Genomic DNA, 19,489 nt, shown 5'->3' with positions numbered 1-19,489 from the left:
ATCTCATCTGCTCCTCTAGCCCTATCGGCGACTCGTGCACTTCGAGCCTTCTTAGTGACGGCGCAAGTTGCTGACTGCGTTGGTGGTATAGTGGTGAGCATAGCTGCCTTCCAAGCGGTTGACACGGATTCGATTCCCGGCCAACGCATATCCTTTGGCTCGGGCTGACGTCGAAGCAGAACTCCCTCTGTGACCTGTGCCTCCACCCAAAACTTTTGGATGGAATAATTTCGGATGGACCCATCATTAGCTGAAGTCGCATAACACTTGCAACACTACCGGTAGCAGGGGTCATTGTTTGGACTCTTTTTTTTTTTTTTTTTTTTTTTTATTGCGCTTTAAACAAAAAGTATTGTGTCAATGCAACTGAACAACATTTATTAGGAACACAGTGCGTCAATAAAGCTACTGTCTTCCGCCTGCGTTGGTGGTATAGTGGTGAGCATAGCTGCCTTCCAAGCAGTTGACACGGATTCGATTCCCGGCCAACGCATATCCTTTGGCTCGGGCTGACGTCGAAGCAGAACTCCTTCTGTGACCTGCGACTCCAACCAAACATTTTGGATGGATCATTCGGAAGACGAAAAGAACCAGCTCTCCCCGTCGGGGAATCGAACCCCGGTCTTCCGCGTGACAGGCGGAGATACTGTCCACTATACTAACGAGGAGCCGTGCATGCTGCCGTTTCTCCCCCAACTGACGGCACTGCACTGACATAACTAAACAATGCATGGCTTCTTCTGACGCAGACCCAGCCCTAGCACCGTAAAATTTCTGATGGACCCATCATTAGCTGAAGTCGCATAACACTTGGAACACTACCCGTAGCAGGGGTCATTGTTTGGACTCTTTTTTTTTGTTTTGTTTTTTTTTAAATTGCGCTTTAAACAGAAAGTATTGCGTCAATGCAACTGAACAACATTAATTAGGAACACAGTGCGTCAAAAAGCAAAATGACAGTTAAAGGCATTTCGTTATTGAACTCTTTGATGACATCATTCAGCTAAGTTCAGTTTAAATAGTATCTGTGCAATAATTTGCAATCAAGTCAACGATATCGCTGTACATGAAGTGTCCCCAGCTCCGCCTGCCAGAAGCGACAGAGGGAAGAAACCAAAACTCGATCGGTGAAAGGATGGAGAAAAAACCCGGTGAGAAACCAGGCTCAATCGGGGAGACAGTTCTCCCCTTGTCAGACGAAACAGGTAGATCAGCTCCAGGCTGCAGGAATGTCAGACTGTGCAGAAGAATCATCTGTTTCCTGTGGTCTTGTCCAGGTGGTCTTTACAGGGGATTTGTATCTGCGGCTCATCTAGTTGTCACGGTCTCCGCTGTGTTTCTGGGCCATAGAGGTCCTTTCTAGGTGTTGATCCACCATCTTCTCTGTATACGGACTGGATCCGGGTGACTGAAGCGGATACAGACTGGATCTGGTGGCTACGGTGACCTCGGAATAAGGGATTTCTTTAAAAGACTTTTTTTTTCATATAAGATTTTATCCAACTTTTCAGATAGAGGCATGAGAAAGAGATTGCCTTGATTGGGCTTTTGGTTATTATAGGCACTCTCTGCGTTTGACCACTTCGTGTTTATTTAGCCGGATGGGAAGGCAGCGCTTTCTTGTACGTGACGGGATGCAAATTCTTGAAGGCTCTCTTTAGTGACGGGTCCAAACAAAGATCTCATCTGCTCCTCTAGCCCTATCGGCGACTCGTGCACTTCGAGCCTTCTTAGTGACGGCGCAAGTTGCTGACTGCTGACTGCGTTGGTGGTATAGTGGTGAGCATAGCTGCCTTCCAAGCAGTTGACACGGATTCGATTCCCGGCCAACGCATATCCTTTGGCTCGGGCTGACGTCGAAGCAGAACTCCCTCTGTGACCTGTGCCTCCACCCAAAACTTTTGGATGGAATAATTTCGGATGGACCCATCATTAGCTGAAGTCGCATAACACTTGCAACACTACCGGTAGCAGGGGTCATTGTTTGGACTCTTTTTTTTTTTTTTTTTTTTTTTTTTATTGCGCTTTAAACAAAAAGTATTGTGTCAATGCAACTGAACAACATTTATTAGGAACACAGTGCGTCAATAAAGCTACTGTCTTCCGCCTGCGTTGGTGGTATAGTGGTGAGCATAGCTGCCTTCCAAGCAGTTGACCCGGGTTCGATTCCCGGCCAACGCATGTCCTTTGGCTCGGGCTGACGTCGAAGCAGAACTCCTTCTGTGACCTGCGACTCCAACCAAACATTTTGGATGGATCATTCGGAAGACGAAAAGAACCAGCTCTCCCCGTCGGGGAATCAAACCCCGGTCTTCCGCGTGACAGGCGGAGATACTGTCCACTATACTAACGAGGAGCCGTGCATGCTGCCGTTTCTCCCCCAACTGACGGCACTGCACTGACATAACTAAACAATGCATGGCTTCTTCTGACGCAGACCCAGCCCTAGCACCGTAAAATTTCTGATGGACCCATCATTAGCTGAAGTCGCATAACACTTGGAACACTACCCGTAGCAGGGGTCATTGTTTGGACTCTTTTTTTTTGTTTTGTTTTTTTTTAAATTGCGCTTTAAACAGAAAGTATTGCGTCAATGCAACTGAACAACATTAATTAGGAACACAGTGCGTCAAAAAGCAAAATGACAGTTAAAGGCATTTCGTTATTGAACTCTTTGATGACATCATTCAGCTAAGTTCAGTTTAAATAGTATCTGTGCAATAATTTGCAATCAAGTCAACGATATCGCTGTACATGAAGTGTCCCCAGCTCCGCCTGCCAGAAGCGACAGAGGGAAGAAACCAAAACTCGATCGGTGAAAGGATGGAGAAAAAACCCGGTGAGAAACCAGGCTCAATCGGGGAGACAGTTCTCCCCTTGTCAGACGAAACAGGTAGATCAGCTCCAGGCTGCAGGAATGTCAGACTGTGCAGAAGAATCATCTGTTTCCTGTGGTCTTGTCCAGGTGGTCTTTACAGGGGATTTGTATCTGCGGCTCATCTAGTTGTCACGGTCTCCGCTGTGTTTCTGGGCCATAGAGGTCCTTTCTAGGTGTTGATCCACCATCTTCTCTGTATACGGACTGGATCCGGGTGACTGAAGCGGATACAGACTGGATCTGGTGGCTACGGTGACCTCGGAATAAGGGATTTCTTTAAAAGACTTTTTTTTTCATATAAGATTTTATCCAACTTTTCAGATAGAGGCATGAGAAAGAGATTGCCTTGATTGGGCTTTTGGTTATTATAGGCACTCTCTGCGTTTGACCACTTCGTGTTTATTTAGCCGGATGGGAAGGCAGCGCTTTCTTGTACGTGACGGGATGCAAATTCTTGAAGGCTCTCTTTAGTGACGGGTCCAAACAAAGATCTCATCTGCTCCTCTAGCCCTATCGGCGACTCGTGCACTTCGAGCCTTCTAAAGTGACGGCGCAAGTTGCTGACTGCTGACTGCGTTGGTGGTATAGTGGTGAGCATAGCTGCCTTCCAAGCAGTTGGAGAAAGCAGTGCGCATGTCCTTTGGCTCGGGCTGACGTCGAAGCAGAACTCCCTCTGTGACCTGTGCCTCCACCCAAAACTTTTGGATGGAATAATTTCGGATGGACCCATCATTAGCTGAAGTCGCATAACACTTGCAACACTACCCGTAGCAGGGGTCATTGTTTGGACTCTTTTTTTTTTTTTTTTTTTTTTTTTTAATGCGCTTTAAACAAAAAGTATTGTGTCAATGCAACTGAACAACATTTATTAGGAACACAGTGCGTCAAAAAGCAAAATGACAGTTAAAGGCATTTCGTTATTGAACTCTTTGATGACATCATTCAGCTAAGTTCAGTTTAAATAGTATCTGTGCAATAATTTGCAATCAAGTCAACGATATCGCTGTACATGAAGTGTCCCCAGCTCCGCCTGCCAGAAGCGACAGAGGGAAGAAACCAAAACTCGATCGGTGAAAGGATGGAGAAAAAACCCGGTGAGAAACCAGGCTCAATCGGGGAGACAGTTCTCCCCTTGTCAGACGAAACAGGTAGATCAGCTCCAGGCTGCAGGAATGTCAGACTGTGCAGAAGAATCATCTGTTTCCTGTGGTCTTGTCCAGGTGGTCTTTACAGGGGATTTGTATCTGCGGCTCATCTAGTTGTCACGGTCTCCGCTGTGTTTCTGGGCCATAGAGGTCCTTTCTAGGTGTTGATTCACCATCTTCTCTGTATACGGACTGGATCCGGGTGACTGAAGCGGATACAGACTGGATCTGGTGGCTACGGTGACCTCGGAATAAGGGATTTCTTTAAAAGACTTTTTTTTTCATATAAGATTTTATCCAACTTTTCAGATAGAGGCATGAGAAAGAGATTGCCTTGATTGGGCTTTTGGTTATTATAGGCACTCTCTGCGTTTGACCACTTCGTGTTTATTTAGCCGGATGGGAAGGCAGCGCTTTCTTGTACGTGACGGGATGCAAATTCTTGAAGGCTCTCTTTAGTGACGGGTCCAAACAAAGATCTCATCTGCTCCTCTAGCCCTATCGGCGACTCGTGCACTTCGAGCCTTCTTAGTGACGGCGCAAGTTGCTGACTGCGTTGGTGGTATAGTGGTGAGCATAGCTGCCTTCCAAGCGGTTGACACGGATTCGATTCCCGGCCAACGCATATCCTTTGGCTCGGGCTGACGTCGAAGCAGAACTCCCTCTGTGACCTGTGCCTCCACCCAAAACTTTTGGATGGAATAATTTCGGATGGACCCATCATTAGCTGAAGTCGCATAACACTTGCAACACTACCGGTAGCAGGGGTCATTGTTTGGACTCTTTTTTTTTTTTTTTTTTTTTTTTATTGCGCTTTAAACAAAAAGTATTGTGTCAATGCAACTGAACAACATTTATTAGGAACACAGTGCGTCAATAAAGCTACTGTCTTCCGCCTGCGTTGGTGGTATAGTGGTGAGCATAGCTGCCTTCCAAGCAGTTGACACGGATTCGATTCCCGGCCAACGCATATCCTTTGGCTCGGGCTGACGTCGAAGCAGAACTCCTTCTGTGACCTGCGACTCCAACCAAACATTTTGGATGGATCATTCGGAAGACGAAAAGAACCAGCTCTCCCCGTCGGGGAATCGAACCCCGGTCTTCCGCGTGACAGGCGGAGATACTGTCCACTATACTAACGAGGAGCCGTGCATGCTGCCGTTTCTCCCCCAACTGACGGCACTGCACTGACATAACTAAACAATGCATGGCTTCTTCTGACGCAGACCCAGCCCTAGCACCGTAAAATTTCTGATGGACCCATCATTAGCTGAAGTCGCATAACACTTGGAACACTACCCGTAGCAGGGGTCATTGTTTGGACTCTTTTTTTTTGTTTTGTTTTTTTTTAAATTGCGCTTTAAACAGAAAGTATTGCGTCAATGCAACTGAACAACATTAATTAGGAACACAGTGCGTCAAAAAGCAAAATGACAGTTAAAGGCATTTCGTTATTGAACTCTTTGATGACATCATTCAGCTAAGTTCAGTTTAAATAGTATCTGTGCAATAATTTGCAATCAAGTCAACGATATCGCTGTACATGAAGTGTCCCCAGCTCCGCCTGCCAGAAGCGACAGAGGGAAGAAACCAAAACTCGATCGGTGAAAGGATGGAGAAAAAACCCGGTGAGAAACCAGGCTCAATCGGGGAGACAGTTCTCCCCTTGTCAGACGAAACAGGTAGATCAGCTCCAGGCTGCAGGAATGTCAGACTGTGCAGAAGAATCATCTGTTTCCTGTGGTCTTGTCCAGGTGGTCTTTACAGGGGATTTGTATCTGCGGCTCATCTAGTTGTCACGGTCTCCGCTGTGTTTCTGGGCCATAGAGGTCCTTTCTAGGTGTTGATCCACCATCTTCTCTGTATACGGACTGGATCCGGGTGACTGAAGCGGATACAGACTGGATCTGGTGGCTACGGTGACCTCGGAATAAGGGATTTCTTTAAAAGACTTTTTTTTTCATATAAGATTTTATCCAACTTTTCAGATAGAGGCATGAGAAAGAGATTGCCTTGATTGGGCTTTTGGTTATTATAGGCACTCTCTGCGTTTGACCACTTCGTGTTTATTTAGCCGGATGGGAAGGCAGCGCTTTCTTGTACGTGACGGGATGCAAATTCTTGAAGGCTCTCTTTAGTGACGGGTCCAAACAAAGATCTCATCTGCTCCTCTAGCCCTATCGGCGACTCGTGCACTTCGAGCCTTCTTAGTGACGGCGCAAGTTGCTGACTGCTGACTGCGTTGGTGGTATAGTGGTGAGCATAGCTGCCTTCCAAGCAGTTGACACGGATTCGATTCCCGGCCAACGCATATCCTTTGGCTCGGGCTGACGTCGAAGCAGAACTCCCTCTGTGACCTGTGCCTCCACCCAAAACTTTTGGATGGAATAATTTCGGATGGACCCATCATTAGCTGAAGTCGCATAACACTTGCAACACTACCGGTAGCAGGGGTCATTGTTTGGACTCTTTTTTTTTTTTTTTTTTTTTTTTTTATTGCGCTTTAAACAAAAAGTATTGTGTCAATGCAACTGAACAACATTTATTAGGAACACAGTGCGTCAATAAAGCTACTGTCTTCCGCCTGCGTTGGTGGTATAGTGGTGAGCATAGCTGCCTTCCAAGCAGTTGACCCGGGTTCGATTCCCGGCCAACGCATGTCCTTTGGCTCGGGCTGACGTCGAAGCAGAACTCCTTCTGTGACCTGCGACTCCAACCAAACATTTTGGATGGATCATTCGGAAGACGAAAAGAACCAGCTCTCCCCGTCGGGGAATCAAACCCCGGTCTTCCGCGTGACAGGCGGAGATACTGTCCACTATACTAACGAGGAGCCGTGCATGCTGCCGTTTCTCCCCCAACTGACGGCACTGCACTGACATAACTAAACAATGCATGGCTTCTTCTGACGCAGACCCAGCCCTAGCACCGTAAAATTTCTGATGGACCCATCATTAGCTGAAGTCGCATAACACTTGGAACACTACCCGTAGCAGGGGTCATTGTTTGGACTCTTTTTTTTTGTTTTGTTTTTTTTTAAATTGCGCTTTAAACAGAAAGTATTGCGTCAATGCAACTGAACAACATTAATTAGGAACACAGTGCGTCAAAAAGCAAAATGACAGTTAAAGGCATTTCGTTATTGAACTCTTTGATGACATCATTCAGCTAAGTTCAGTTTAAATAGTATCTGTGCAATAATTTGCAATCAAGTCAACGATATCGCTGTACATGAAGTGTCCCCAGCTCCGCCTGCCAGAAGCGACAGAGGGAAGAAACCAAAACTCGATCGGTGAAAGGATGGAGAAAAAACCCGGTGAGAAACCAGGCTCAATCGGGGAGACAGTTCTCCCCTTGTCAGACGAAACAGGTAGATCAGCTCCAGGCTGCAGGAATGTCAGACTGTGCAGAAGAATCATCTGTTTCCTGTGGTCTTGTCCAGGTGGTCTTTACAGGGGATTTGTATCTGCGGCTCATCTAGTTGTCACGGTCTCCGCTGTGTTTCTGGGCCATAGAGGTCCTTTCTAGGTGTTGATCCACCATCTTCTCTGTATACGGACTGGATCCGGGTGACTGAAGCGGATACAGACTGGATCTGGTGGCTACGGTGACCTCGGAATAAGGGATTTCTTTAAAAGACTTTTTTTTTCATATAAGATTTTATCCAACTTTTCAGATAGAGGCATGAGAAAGAGATTGCCTTGATTGGGCTTTTGGTTATTATAGGCACTCTCTGCGTTTGACCACTTCGTGTTTATTTAGCCGGATGGGAAGGCAGCGCTTTCTTGTACGTGACGGGATGCAAATTCTTGAAGGCTCTCTTTAGTGACGGGTCCAAACAAAGATCTCATCTGCTCCTCTAGCCCTATCGGCGACTCGTGCACTTCGAGCCTTCTTAGTGACGGCGCAAGTTGCTGACTGCTGACTGCGTTGGTGGTATAGTGGTGAGCATAGCTGCCTTCCAAGCGGTTGACACGGATTCGATTCCCGGCCAACGCATATCCTTTGGCTCGGGCTGACGTCGAAGCAGAACTCCCTCTGTGACCTGTGCCTCCACCCAAAACTTTTGGATGGAATAATTTCGGATGGACCCATCATTAGCTGAAGTCGCATAACACTTGCAACACTACCGGTAGCAGGGGTCATTGTTTGGACTCTTTTTTTTTTTTATTTTTTTTTTTATTGCGCTTTAAACAAAAAGTATTGTGTCAATGCAACTGAACAACATTTATTAGGAACACAGTGCGTCAATAAAGCTACTGTCTTCCGCCTGCGTTGGTGGTATAGTGGTGAGCATAGCTGCCTTCCAAGCAGTTGACACGGATTCGATTCCCGGCCAACGCATATCCTTTGGCTCGGGCTGACGTCGAAGCAGAACTCCTTCTGTGACCTGCGACTCCAACCAAACATTTTGGATGGATCATTCGGAAGACGAAAAGAACCAGCTCTCCCCGTCGGGGAATCGAACCCCGGTCTTCCGCGTGACAGGCGGAGATACTGTCCACTATACTAACGAGGAGCCGTGCATGCTGCCGTTTCTCCCCCAACTGACGGCACTGCACTGACATAACTAAACAATGCATGGCTTCTTCTGACGCAGACCCAGCCCTAGCACCGTAAAATTTCTGATGGACCCATCATTAGCTGAAGTCGCATAACACTTGGAACACTACCCGTAGCAGGGGTCATTGTTTGGACTCTTTTTTTTTGTTTTGTTTTTTTTTAAATTGCGCTTTAAACAGAAAGTATTGCGTCAATGCAACTGAACAACATTAATTAGGAACACAGTGCGTCAAAAAGCAAAATGACAGTTAAAGGCATTTCGTTATTGAACTCTTTGATGACATCATTCAGCTAAGTTCAGTTTAAATAGTATCTGTGCAATAATTTGCAATCAAGTCAACGATATCGCTGTACATGAAGTGTCCCCAGCTCCGCCTGCCAGAAGCGACAGAGGGAAGAAACCAAAACTCGATCGGTGAAAGGATGGAGAAAAAACCCGGTGAGAAACCAGGCTCAATCGGGGAGACAGTTCTCCCCTTGTCAGACGAAACAGGTAGATCAGCTCCAGGCTGCAGGAATGTCAGACTGTGCAGAAGAATCATCTGTTTCCTGTGGTCTTGTCCAGGTGGTCTTTACAGGGGATTTGTATCTGCGGCTCATCTAGTTGTCACGGTCTCCGCTGTGTTTCTGGGCCATAGAGGTCCTTTCTAGGTGTTGATCCACCATCTTCTCTGTATACGGACTGGATCCGGGTGACTGAAGCGGATACAGACTGGATCTGGTGGCTACGGTGACCTCGGAATAAGGGATTTCTTTAAAAGACTTTTTTTTTCATATAAGATTTTATCCAACTTTTCAGATAGAGGCATGAGAAAGAGATTGCCTTGATTGGGCTTTTGGTTATTATAGGCACTCTCTGCGTTTGACCACTTCGTGTTTATTTAGCCGGATGGGAAGGCAGCGCTTTCTTGTACGTGACGGGATGCAAATTCTTGAAGGCTCTCTTTAGTGACGGGTCCAAACAAAGATCTCATCTGCTCCTCTAGCCCTATCGGCGACTCGTGCACTTCGAGCCTTCTTAGTGACGGCGCAAGTTGCTGACTGCTGACTGCGTTGGTGGTATAGTGGTGAGCATAGCTGCCTTCCAAGCAGTTGACACGGATTCGATTCCCGGCCAACGCATATCCTTTGGCTCGGGCTGACGTCGAAGCAGAACTCCCTCTGTGACCTGTGCCTCCACCCAAAACTTTTGGATGGAATAATTTCGGATGGACCCATCATTAGCTGAAGTCGCATAACACTTGCAACACTACCGGTAGCAGGGGTCATTGTTTGGACTCTTTTTTTTTTTTTTTTTTTTTTTTTTATTGCGCTTTAAACAAAAAGTATTGTGTCAATGCAACTGAACAACATTTATTAGGAACACAGTGCGTCAATAAAGCTACTGTCTTCCGCCTGCGTTGGTGGTATAGTGGTGAGCATAGCTGCCTTCCAAGCAGTTGACCCGGGTTCGATTCCCGGCCAACGCATGTCCTTTGGCTCGGGCTGACGTCGAAGCAGAACTCCTTCTGTGACCTGCGACTCCAACCAAACATTTTGGATGGATCATTCGGAAGACGAAAAGAACCAGCTCTCCCCGTCGGGGAATCGAACCCCGGTCTTCCGCGTGACAGGCGGAGATACTGTCCACTATACTAACGAGGAGCCGTGCATGCTGCCGTTTCTCCCCCAACTGACGGCACTGCACTGACATAACTAAACAATGCATGGCTTCTTCTGACGCAGACCCAGCCCTAGCACCGTAAAATTTCTGATGGACCCATCATTAGCTGAAGTCGCATAACACTTGGAACACTACCCGTAGCAGGGGTCATTGTTTGGACTCTTTTTTTTTGTTTTGTTTTTTTTTAAATTGCGCTTTAAACAGAAAGTATTGCGTCAATGCAACTGAACAACATTAATTAGGAACACAGTGCGTCAAAAAGCAAAATGACAGTTAAAGGCATTTCGTTATTGAACTCTTTGATGACATCATTCAGCTAAGTTCAGTTTAAATAGTATCTGTGCAATAATTTGCAATCAAGTCAACGATATCGCTGTACATGAAGTGTCCCCAGCTCCGCCTGCCAGAAGCGACAGAGGGAAGAAACCAAAACTCGATCGGTGAAAGGATGGAGAAAAAACCCGGTGAGAAACCAGGCTCAATCGGGGAGACAGTTCTCCCCTTGTCAGACGAAACAGGTAGATCAGCTCCAGGCTGCAGGAATGTCAGACTGTGCAGAAGAATCATCTGTTTCCTGTGGTCTTGTCCAGGTGGTCTTTACAGGGGATTTGTATCTGCGGCTCATCTAGTTGTCACGGTCTCCGCTGTGTTTCTGGGCCATAGAGGTCCTTTCTAGGTGTTGATCCACCATCTTCTCTGTATACGGACTGGATCCGGGTGACTGAAGCGGATACAGACTGGATCTGGTGGCTACGGTGACCTCGGAATAAGGGATTTCTTTAAAAGACTTTTTTTTTCATATAAGATTTTATCCAACTTTTCAGATAGAGGCATGAGAAAGAGATTGCCTTGATTGGGCTTTTGGTTATTATAGGCACTCTCTGCGTTTGACCACTTCGTGTTTATTTAGCCGGATGGGAAGGCAGCGCTTTCTTGTACGTGACGGGATGCAAATTCTTGAAGGCTCTCTTTAGTGACGGGTCCAAACAAAGATCTCATCTGCTCCTCTAGCCCTATCGGCGACTCGTGCACTTCGAGCCTTCTTAGTGACGGCGCAAGTTGCTGACTGCTGACTGCGTTGGTGGTATAGTGGTGAGCATAGCTGCCTCCCAAGCAGTTGACACGGATTCGATTCCCGGCCAACGCATATCCTTTGGCTCGGGCTGACGTCGAAGCAGAACTCCCTCTGTGACCTGTGCCTCCACCCAAAACTTTTGGATGGAATAATTTCGGATGGACCCATCATTAGCTGAAGTCGCATAACACTTGCAACACTACCGGTAGCAGGGGTCATTGTTTGGACTCTTTTTTTTTATTTTTTATTTTTTTTATTGCGCTTTAAACAAAAAGTATTGTGTCAATGCAACTGAACAACATTTATTAGGAACACAGTGCGTCAATAAAGCTACTGTCTTCCGCCTGCGTTGGTGGTATAGTGGTGAGCATAGCTGCCTTCCAAGCAGTTGACCCGGGTTCGATGCCCGGCCAACGCATGTCCTTTGGCTCGGGCTGACGTCGAAGCAGAACTCCTTCTGTGACCTGCGACTCCAACCAAACATTTTGGATGGATCATTCGGAAGACGAAAAGAACCAGCTCTCCCCGTCGGGGAATCGAACCCCGGTCTTCCGCGTGACAGGCGGAGATACTGTCCACTGTACTAACGAGGAGCCGTGCATGCTGCCGTTTCTCCCCCAACTGACGGCACTGCACTGACATAACTAAACAATGCATGGCTTCTTCTGACGCAGACCCAGCCCTAGCACCGTAAAATTTCTGATGGACCCATCATTAGCTGAAGTCGCATAACACTTGGAACACTACCCGTAGCAGGGGTCATTGTTTGGACTCTTTTTTTTTGTTTTGTTTTTTTTTTAATTGCGCTTTAAACAGAAAGTATTGCGTCAATGCAACTGAACAACATTAATTAGGAACACAGTTCGTCAAAAAGCAAAATGACAGTTAAAGGCATTTCGTTATTGAACTCTTTGATGACATCATTCAGCTAAGTTCAGTTTAAATAGTATCTGTGCAATAATTTGCAATCAAGTCAACGATATCGCTGTACATGAAGTGTCCCCAGCTCCGCCTGCCAGAAGCGACAGAGGGAAGAAACCAAAACTCGATCGGTGAAAGGATGGAGAAAAAACCCGGTGAGAAACCAGGCTCAATCGGGGAGACAGTTCTCCCCTTGTCAGACGAAACAGGTAGATCAGCTCCAGGCTGCAGGAATGTCAGACTGTGCAGAAGAATCATCTGTTTCCTGTGGTCTTGTCCAGGTGGTCTTTACAGGGGATTTGTATCTGCGGCTCATCTAGTTGTCACGGTCTCCGCTGTGTTTCTGGGCCATAGAGGTCCTTTCTAGGTGTTGATCCACCATCTTCTCTGTATACGGACTGGATCCGGGTGACTGAAGCGGATACAGACTGGATCTGGTGGCTACGGTGACCTCGGAATAAGGGATTTCTTTAAAAGACTCTTTTTTTTCATATAAGATTTTATCCAACTTTTCAGATAGAGGCATGAGAAAGAGATTGCCTTGATTGGGCTTTTGGTTATTATAGGCACTCTCTGCGTTTGACCACTTCGTGTTTATTTAGCCGGATGGGAAGGCAGCGCTTTCTTGTACGTGACGGGATGCAAATTCTTGAAGGCTCTCTTTATTGACGGGTCCAAACAAAGATCTCATCTGCTCCTCTAGCCCTATCGGCGACTCGTGCACTTCGAGCCTTCTTAGTGACGGCGCAAGTTGCTGACTGCTGACTGCGTTAGTGGTATAGTGGTGAGCATAGCTGCCTTCCAAGCAGTTGACACGGATTCGATTCCCGGCCAACGCATATCCTTTGGCTCGGGCTGACGTCGAAGCAGAACTCCCTCTGTGACCTGTGCCTCCACCCAAAACTTTTGGATGGAATAATTTCGGATGGACCCATCATTAGCTGAAGTCGCATAACACTTGCAACACTACCGGTAGCAGGGGTCATTGTTTGGACTCTTTTTTTTTTTTTATTTTTTTTATTGCGCTTTAAACAAAAAGTATTGTGTCAATGCAACTGAACAACAATTATTAGGAACACAGTGCGTCAATAAAGCTACTGTCTTCCGCCTGCGTTGGTGGTATAGTGGTGAGCATAGCTGCCTTCCAAGCAGTTGACCCGGGTTCGATTCCCGGCCAACGCATGTCCTTTGGCTCGGGCTGACGTCGAAGCAGAACTCCTTCTGTGACCTGCGACTCCAACCAAACATTTTGGATGGATCATTCGGAAGACGAAAAGAACCAGCTCTCCCCGTCGGGGAATCGAACCCCTGTCTTCCGCGTGACAGGCGGAGATACTGTCCACTATACTAACGAGGAGCAGTGAATTCTGCCGTTTCTCCCCCAACTGACGGCACTGCACTGACATAACTAAACAATGCATGGCTTCTTCTGACGCAGACCCAGCCCTAGCACCGTAAAATTTCTGATGGACCCATCATTAGCTGAAGTCGCATAACACTTGGAACACTACCCGTAGCAGGGGTCATTGTTTGGACTCTTTTTTTTTTTTTTTTTTTTTTAAATTGCGCTTTAAACAGAAAGTATTGCGTCAATGCAACTGAACAACATTAATTAGGAACACAGTGCGTCAAAAAGCAAAATGACAGTTAAAGGCATTTCGTTATTGAACTCTTTGATGACATCATTCAGCTAAGTTCAGTTTAAATAGTATCTGTGCAATAATTTGCAATCAAGTCAACGATATCGCTGTACATGAAGTGTCCCCAGCTCCGCCTGCCAGAAGCGACAGAGGGAAGAAACCAAAACTCGATCGGTGAAAGGATGGAGAAAAAACCCGGTGAGAAACCAGGCTCAATCGGGGAGACAGTTCTCCCCTTGTCAGACGAAACAGGTAGATCAGCTCCAGGCTGCAGGAATGTCAGACTGTGCAGAAGAATCATCTGTTTCCTGTGGTCTTGTCCAGGTGGTCTTTACAGGGGATTTGTATCTGCGGCTCATCTAGTTGTCACGGTCTCCGCTGTGTTTCTGGGCCATAGAGGTCCTTTCTAGGTGTTGATCCACCATCTTCTCTGTATACGGACTGGATCCGGGTGACTGAAGCGGATACAGACTGGATCTGGTGGCTACGGTGACCTCGGAATAAGGGATTTCTTTAAAAGACTTTTTTTTTTCATATAAGATTTTATCCAACTTTTCAGATAGAGGCATGAGAAAGAGATTGCCTTGATTGGGCTTTTGGTTATTATAGGCACTCTCTGCGTTTGACCACTTCGTGTTTATTTAGCCGGATGGGAAGGCAGCGCTTTCTTGTACGTGACGGGATGCAAATTCTTGAAGGCTCTCTTTAGTGACGGGTCCAAACAAAGATCTCATCTGCTCCTCTAGCCCTATCGGCGACTCGTGCACTTCGAGCCTTCTTAGTGACGGCGCAAGTTGCTGACTGCTGACTGCGTTGGTGGTATAGTGGTGAGCATAGCTGCCTTCCAAGCAGTTGGAGAAAGCAGTGCGCATGTCCTTTGGCTCGGGCTGACGTCGAAGCAGAACTCCCTCTGTGACCTGTGCCTCCACCCAAAACTTTTGGATGGAATAATTTCGGATGGACCCATCATTAGCTGAAGTCGCATAACACTTGCAACACTACCCGTAGCAGGGGTCATTGTTTGGACTCTTTTTTTTTTTTTTTTTTTTTTTAATTGCGCTTTAAACAAAAAGTATTGTGTCAATGCAACTGAACAACATTTATTAGGAACACAGTGCGTCAAAAAGCAAAATGACAGTTAAAGGCATTTCGTTATTGAACTCTTTGATGACATCATTCAGCTAAGTTCAGTTTAAATAGTATCTGTGCAATAATTCGCAATCAAGTCAACGATATCGCTGTACATGAAGTGTCCCCAGCTCCGCCTGCCAGAAGCGACAGAGGCAAGAAACCAAAACTCGATCGGTGAAAGGATGGAGAAAAAACCCGGTGAGAAACCAGGCTCAATCGGGGAGACAGTTCTCCCCTTGTCAGACGAAACAGGTAGATCAGCTCCAGGCTGCAGGAATGTCAGACTGTGCAGAAGAATCATCTGTTTCCTGTGGTCTTGTCCAGGTGGTCTTTACAGGGGATTTGTATCTGCGGCTCATCTAGTTGTCACGGTCTCCGCTGTGTTTCTGGGCCATAGAGGTCCTTTCTAGGTGTTGATCCACCATCTTCTCTGTATACGGACTGGATCCGGGTGACTGAAGCGGATACAGACTGGATCTGGTGGCTACGGTGACCTCGGAATAAGGGATTTCTTTAAAAGACTTTTTTTTTCATATAAGATTTTATCCAACTTTTCAGATAGAGGCATGAGAAAGAGATTGCCTTGATTGGGCTTTTGGTTATTATAGGCATGCTCTGCGTTTGACCACTTCGTGTTTATTTAGCCGGATGGGAAGGCAGCGCTTTCTTGTACGTGACGGGATGCAAATTCTTGAAGGCTCTCTTTAGTGACGGGTCCAAACAAAGATCTCATCTGCTCCTCTAGCCCTATCGGCGACTCGTGCACTTCGAGCCTTCTTAGTGACGGCGCAAGTTGCTGACTGCTGACTGCGTTGGTGGTATAGTGGTGAGCATAGCTGCCTTCCAAGCAGTTGACACGGATTCGATTCCCGGCCAACGCATATCCTTTGGCTCGGGCTGACGTCGAAGCAGAACTCCCTCTGTGACCTGTGCCTCCACCCAAAACTTTTGGATGGAATAATTTCGGATGGACCCATCATTAGCTGAAGTCGCATAACACTTGCAACACTACCGGTAGCAGGGGTCATTGTTTGGACTCTTTTTTTTTTTTTTTTTTTTTTTTATTGCGCTTTAAACAAAAAGTATTGTGTCAATGCAACTGAACAACATTTATTAGGAACACAGTGCGTCAATAAAGCTACTGTCTTCCGCCTGCGTTGGTGGTATAGTGGTGAGCATAGCTGCCTTCCAAACAGTTGACCCGGGTTCGATTCCCGGCCAACGCATGTCCTTTGGCTCGGGCTGACGTCGAAGCAGAACTCCTTCTGTGACCTGCGACTCCAACCAAACATTTTGGATGGATCATTCGGAAGACGAAAAGAACCAGCTCTCCCCGTCGGGGAATCGAACCCCGGTCTTCCGCGTGACAGGCGGAGATACTGTCCACTATACTAACGAGGAGCCGTGCATGCTGCCGTTTCTCCCCCAACTGACGGCACTGCACTGACATAACTAAACAATGCATGGCTTCTTCTGACGCAGACCCAGCCCTAGCACTGTAAAATTTCTGATGGACCCATCATTAGCTGAAGTCGCATAACACTTGGAACACTACCCGTAGCAGGGGTCATTGTTTGGACTCTTTTTTTTTGTTTTGTTTTTTTTTAAATTGCGCTTTAAACAGAAAGTATTGCGTCAATGCAACTGAACAACATTAATTAGGAACACAGTGCGTCAAAAAGCAAAATGACAGTTAAAGGCATTTCGTTATTGAACTCTTTGATGACATCATTCAGCTAAGTTCAGTTTAAATAGTATCTGTGCAATAATTTGCAATCAAGTCAACGATATCGCTGTACATGAAGTGTCCCCAGCTCCGCCTGCCAGAAGCGACAGAGGGAAGAAACCAAAACTCGATCGGTGAAAGGATGGAGAAAAAACCCGGTGAGAAACCAGGCTCAATCGGGGAGACAGTTCTCCCCTTGTCAGACGAAACAGGTAGATCAGCTCCAGGCTGCAGGAATGTCAGACTGTGCAGAAGAATCATCTGTTTCCTGTGGTCTTGTCCAGGTGGTCTTTACAGGGGATTTGTATCTGCGGCTCATCTAGTTGTCACGGTCTCCGCTGTGTTTCTGGGCCATAGAGGTCCTTTCTAGGTGTTGATCCACCATCTTCTCTGTATACGGACTGGATCCGGGTGACTGAAGCGGATACAGACTGGATCTGGTGGCTACGGTGACCTCGGAATAAGGGATTTCTTTAAAAGACTTTTTTTTTTCATATAAGATTTTATCCAACTTTTCAGATAGAGGCATGAGAAAGAGATTGCCTTGATTGGGCTTTTGGTTATTATAGGCACTCTCTGCGTTTGACCACTTCGTGTTTATTTAGCCGGATGGGAAGGCAGCGCTTTCTTGTACGTGACGGGATGCAAATTCTTGAAGGCTCTCTTTAGTGACGGGTCCAAACAAAGATCTCATCTGCTCCTCTAGCCCTATCGGCGACTCGTGCACTTCGAGCCTTCTTAGTGAGGCGCAAGTTGCTGACTGCTGACTGCGTTGGTGGTATAGTGGTGAGCATAGCTGCCTTCCAAGCAGTTGGAGAAAGCAGTGCGCATGTCCTTTGGCTCGGGCTGACGTCGAAGCAGAACTCCCTCTGTGACCTGTGCCTCCACCCAAAACTTTTGGATGGAATAATTTCTGATGGACCCATCATTTGCTGAAGTCGCATAACAATTGGAACACTACCCGTAGCAGGGGTCATTGTTTGGACTCTTTTTTTTTTTTTTTTTTTTTAAATTGCGCTTTAAACAAAAAGTATTGCGTCAATGCAACTGAACAACATTAATTAGGAACACAGTGCGTCAAAAAGCAAAATGACAGTTAAAGGCATTTCGTTATTGAACTCTTTGATGACATCATTCAGCTAAGTTCAGTTTAAATAGTATCTGTGCAATAATTTGCAATCAAGTCAACGATATCGCTGTACATGAAGTGTCCCCAGCTCCGCCTGCCAGAAGCGACAGAGGCAAGAAACCAAAACTCGATCGGTGAAAGGATGGAGAAAAAACCCGGTGAGAAACCAGGCTCAGTCGGGGAGACAGTTCTCCCCTTGTCAGACGAAACCAGTAGATCAGCTCCAGGCTGCAGGAATGTCAGACTGTGCAGAAGAATCATCTGTTTCCTGTGGTCTTGTCCAGGTGGTCTTTACAAGGGATTTGTATCTGCGGCTCATCTAGTTGTCACGGTCTCCGCTGTGTTTCTGGGCCATAGAGGTCCTTTCTAGGTGTTGATCCACCATCTTCTCTGGATACGGACTGGATCCGGGTGACTGAAGCGGATACAGACTGGATCTGGTGGCTACGGTGACCTCGGAATAAGGGATTTCTTTAAAAGACTTTTTTTTTCATATAAGATTTTATCCAACTTTTCAGATAGAGGCATGAGAAAGAGATTGCCTTGATTGGGCTTTTGGTTATTATAGGCACTCTCTGCGTTTGACCACTTCGTGTTTATTTAGCCGGATGGGAAGGCAGCGCTTTCTTGTACGTGACGGGATGCAAATTCTTGAAGGCTCTCTTTAGTGACGGGTCCAAACAAAGATCTCATCTGCTCCTCTAGCCCTATCGGCGACTCGTGCACTTCGAGCCTTCTTAGTGACGGCGCAAGTTGCTGACTGCTGACTGCGTTGGTGGTATAGTGGTGAGCATAGCTGCCTTCCAAGCAGTTGGAGAGAGCAGTGCGCATGTCCTTTGGCTCGGGCTGACGTCGAAGCAGAACTCCCTCTGTGACCTGTGCCTCCACCCAAAATTTTGGATGGAATAATTTCGGATGGACCCATCATTAGCTGAAGTCGCATAACACTTGCAACACTACCCGTAGCAGGGGTCATTGTTTGGACTCTTTTTTTTTTTTTTTTTTTTTTAATTGCGCTTTAAACAAAAAGTATTGTGTCAATGCAACTGAACAACATTTATTAGGAACACAGTGCGTCAATAAAGCTACTGACTTCCGCCTGCGTTGGTGGTATAGTGGTGAGCATAGCTGCCTTCCAAGCAGTTGACCCGGGTTCGATTCCCGGCCAACGCATGTCCTTTGGCTCGGGCTGACGTCGAAGCAGAACTCCTTCTGTGACCTGCGACTCCAACCAAACATTTTGGATGGATCATTCGGAAGACGAAAAGAACCAGCTCTCCCCGTCGGGGAATCGAACCCCGGTCTTCCGCGTGACAGGCGGAGATACTGTCCACTATACTAACGAGGAGCCGTGCATGCTGCCGTTTCTCCCCCAACTGACGGCACTGCACTGACATAACTAAACAATGCATGGCTTCTTCTGACGCAGACCCAGCCCTAGCACCGTAAAATTTCTGATGGACCCATCATTAGCTGAAGTCGCATAACACTTGGAACACTACCCGTAGCAGGGGTCATTGTTTGGACTCTTTTTTTTTTTAAATTGCGCTTTAAACAAAAAGTATTGCGTCAATGCAACTGAACAACATTAATTAGGAACACAGTGCGTCAAAAAGCA

The 19,489-nt window shown here is 46.6% G+C and overlaps 7 non-coding genes across 7 annotated transcripts; 6 read left to right on the top strand and 1 right to left on the bottom strand.

The window, feature by feature from the left end:
- The first annotated feature begins 2,109 nt into the window (after window positions 1-2,109).
- trnag-ucc (transfer RNA glycine (anticodon UCC)) lies at window positions 2,110-2,181 on the top strand. Its single transcript has one exon. It is a non-coding gene; the product is annotated as a tRNA-Gly (tRNA).
- A 4,428-nt stretch (window positions 2,182-6,609) lies between these two features.
- trnag-ucc (transfer RNA glycine (anticodon UCC)) lies at window positions 6,610-6,681 on the top strand. Its single transcript has one exon. It is a non-coding gene; the product is annotated as a tRNA-Gly (tRNA).
- Window positions 6,682-9,983: 3,302 nt separating this feature from the next.
- On the top strand, window positions 9,984-10,055 carry trnag-ucc (transfer RNA glycine (anticodon UCC)). The gene has a single exon. It is a non-coding gene; the product is annotated as a tRNA-Gly (tRNA).
- A 1,269-nt stretch (window positions 10,056-11,324) lies between these two features.
- On the top strand, window positions 11,325-11,396 carry trnag-ccc (transfer RNA glycine (anticodon CCC)). The gene has a single exon. It is a non-coding gene; the product is annotated as a tRNA-Gly (tRNA).
- Window positions 11,397-11,845: 449 nt separating this feature from the next.
- trnad-guc (transfer RNA aspartic acid (anticodon GUC)) lies at window positions 11,846-11,917 on the bottom strand. Its single transcript has one exon. It is a non-coding gene; the product is annotated as a tRNA-Asp (tRNA).
- A 1,438-nt stretch (window positions 11,918-13,355) lies between these two features.
- On the top strand, window positions 13,356-13,427 carry trnag-ucc (transfer RNA glycine (anticodon UCC)). Its single transcript has one exon. It is a non-coding gene; the product is annotated as a tRNA-Gly (tRNA).
- Window positions 13,428-18,972: 5,545 nt separating this feature from the next.
- On the top strand, window positions 18,973-19,044 carry trnag-ucc (transfer RNA glycine (anticodon UCC)). Its single transcript has one exon. It is a non-coding gene; the product is annotated as a tRNA-Gly (tRNA).
- The last annotated feature ends 445 nt before the right edge of the window (window positions 19,045-19,489 follow it).

The sequence above is a fragment of the Carassius gibelio genome, chromosome B19 (assembly GCF_023724105.1).
Source record: "Carassius gibelio isolate Cgi1373 ecotype wild population from Czech Republic chromosome B19, carGib1.2-hapl.c, whole genome shotgun sequence".
Lineage (NCBI taxonomy): Eukaryota > Metazoa > Chordata > Actinopteri > Cypriniformes > Cyprinidae > Carassius > Carassius gibelio.
This window is presented reverse-complemented; position numbering and strand designations above follow the sequence as displayed.